The sequence below is a fragment of the Tenrec ecaudatus genome, chromosome 4, assembly GCF_050624435.1.
Source record: "Tenrec ecaudatus isolate mTenEca1 chromosome 4, mTenEca1.hap1, whole genome shotgun sequence".
Classification (NCBI taxonomy): Eukaryota; Metazoa; Chordata; class Mammalia; order Afrosoricida; family Tenrecidae; genus Tenrec; species Tenrec ecaudatus.
In genome coordinates, this window is record NC_134533.1 from 155,916,083 (window position 1) to 155,918,505 (window position 2,423).

At 44.3% G+C, this 2,423-nt stretch overlaps 1 non-coding gene across 1 annotated transcript; it reads right to left on the reverse strand.

Moving 5' to 3' along the window:
* Positions 1-395: 395 nt before the first annotated feature.
* On the reverse strand, positions 396-547 carry LOC142447587 (small nucleolar RNA SNORA62/SNORA6 family). The gene has a single exon (XR_012784261.1). It is a non-coding gene; the product is annotated as a small nucleolar RNA SNORA62/SNORA6 family (small nucleolar RNA).
* Between the last annotated feature and the right edge of the window lie 1,876 nt (positions 548-2,423).

Genomic DNA, 2,423 nt, shown 5'->3' on the forward strand with positions numbered 1-2,423 from the left:
TCAACCCGGCTGTTGAGATGCCTATGATGTACGATTCCACTTGGACACACGTGGAGAGTTGGAATGGACTTGGGGGAAACTGGTGCTCATTGTCAGGAACATGTCTTGATATCAGAATGGAAGGAATCCTGAAAGGACACACCCTCCCCATTCAAGCAATTCACCACGATGATAACTGTCCCTCATTTGGGATGTGGACTGTCTTTTAGGATGTGGACTGCCTCGCACCAGGCAACTGGGATCTGTGGGGTTTTAAACTCAACAATGAATAGACTTGGCAGACATGCGAGGCTTAGATGAATGGGTTTCAACCACAGGTTCTAACTACTTTCTCCCGCAGACTGATTCTGTCTATTTCCAGCTCCATTAATCTTATTTGCACTGATTTTTTTTTAACATGTGACAGCGAGCACTATCAAACTCCAGTCATCGAGGCAAGCTGTCCTGGTGTTAGCGAAAATCCTGCCTGGTAATTTAGCATGCTTCTGACACTCAGAAGTTCATTGGCCAAGACTGGCCTCCACCCTGAGCTTTAGTAGTGTGCACTGAATTTTTAACATGCATCCTCGGGGCCCGTTACTGCTGCACTATCCCACCATTGGAATGCTCAGAAGGAAAATTTATAGTTGGGATGATTCGTTGCTCCGTTGTCTGACCATCGAGTCGTATCACTGCAGTACATTAGAATCCCAAGGACATTTCTACAGTCCTACGTAGAGGCCCGAGGCCTGCCAGAAAGCAGGCATTGCCAGAAGATGAAATGAGGCCCAGGCCCGGCACTGCCACAGGCCTGTGGGTAACCTTGAGCCAGGCACCTCGCCGCTCTGCGTCTCAGCTTTCACTTCTGTGGAATTGCAGGGACTAAACTAGATTGTCTCCAGGGTCCCTTCCAGCTCTGAAATTCTATGACCTACCATTATTATAGGGTGGTATATTTCCATACTCAGTAGAAATCAGAAATGTCAAGGAAAAGTCTCTTTAGATATTTCTACAACTGGAACACTAGTTTTGTGATCCTCGTCGAGGCTGAAAGAGCTGCCAAGGGAAGCGCTGCAATGATAAAGTTTCACAAGCCATCCACGGTTACAATTGTATACGCCAGGAGGGTTTCCTTTTGCTTAGCTGTTTTGTTCTGTTGAACTGGTGTCTCGTTTTCAGGAAGATTTAGTCCTAGTGCTTCTAAGTCATTTGGAAACGCAACGAAATACAACGTAGTGCCAGTTTTTCTTTTTTTCTTTCTCTCCTTTATTGGTCTAATCCCAAACTCACTTATCTTTCAACTAAGTATTTCTGTAGCAGAAAGAATTGCTAATTGAAATGAGCGATGGAAAAGCCTTAAGGACAGCGTTTGCCATGCAGCCTACTGTGAGCTTTAAACCCTTTTGAGCTGAGACTTGACAAATGAGCTCAAATATCACCCCAAACAAACAAATCAAACCCAGCAAAGGTCAGAACCTGAGGTGGGAAAGAGATTCGGACATTAGAGGAACAGATCCATGAGGTCAGGGTGGGCTATGGGGATGGCACAGGACGAGATCACAATAAATTGGAGTTGGATTTCGTAGTCTTCCGGGACTTGGAGAGGAACCCACCAAAGAATTGCATACTTGAAGGTGGCCTAACATAATCTGTTTCTTTCTAAAAGGTCCATCTGGCTGTGATATGGAGTGGAAACAGATTGTACCACTACCCACGTGCGGCCTTTGAGGTCCCAAACTCCAGTGGGGGCCATGGAGATAAAGCAAGTGGGTTAGCGGTAGATCTCATAGGCAAAGGCAATAAGACTTGCTGACTGATTGGCTGTAGGGGGTGAGAGAAAGAGCCAGAGTGATGCCTTATTGAAATTAATGAGATCTACTAATTAGGATAGCATTTTACCATAAACAAATTATTAAGCACTTTTCCTGCCAGAATCACTGTCCTGCCTTTAGGAATAAGGCTTAAAGATCATTAAAAAGGAGTGTGACAGGAGTCAGGGGACCTCTAATAATTTCTAACCGTGGGGAAGGGAACTGCAGAAGTCAAGCTACAATAATATGTCACATTTAAAAAGCACATTGCTGTTTACAAAGTGCTTTCCTACCCACATTCTTTATAGCTTTTCAATGGCGATAGCATTTCCATAGAATGAGCGGGTTAGGCGGCTAGTGTGTTCCCTGAGCAAGAGCTGGGTTCTGACGAAGAGTTCGTGGACACTCCTCTGACTATTGGCTTTCTTTCTTTCTTTTCATTCCGAGTCTTTCCTTATGACAAGAACCCATTGCCTAAAAGAAATAATTTTTCAATATTTAAGAGAGGCATTTCTTTCTCTCTTTGGGTGCTGTCCATAGATCACCCTCACCAGACTTCTGAAAATGAGATTCAATTGGATTTTTCAGAATTCCCGCATTTGGAGAGCTTTGAAATTATTATGCTTCTCTCCC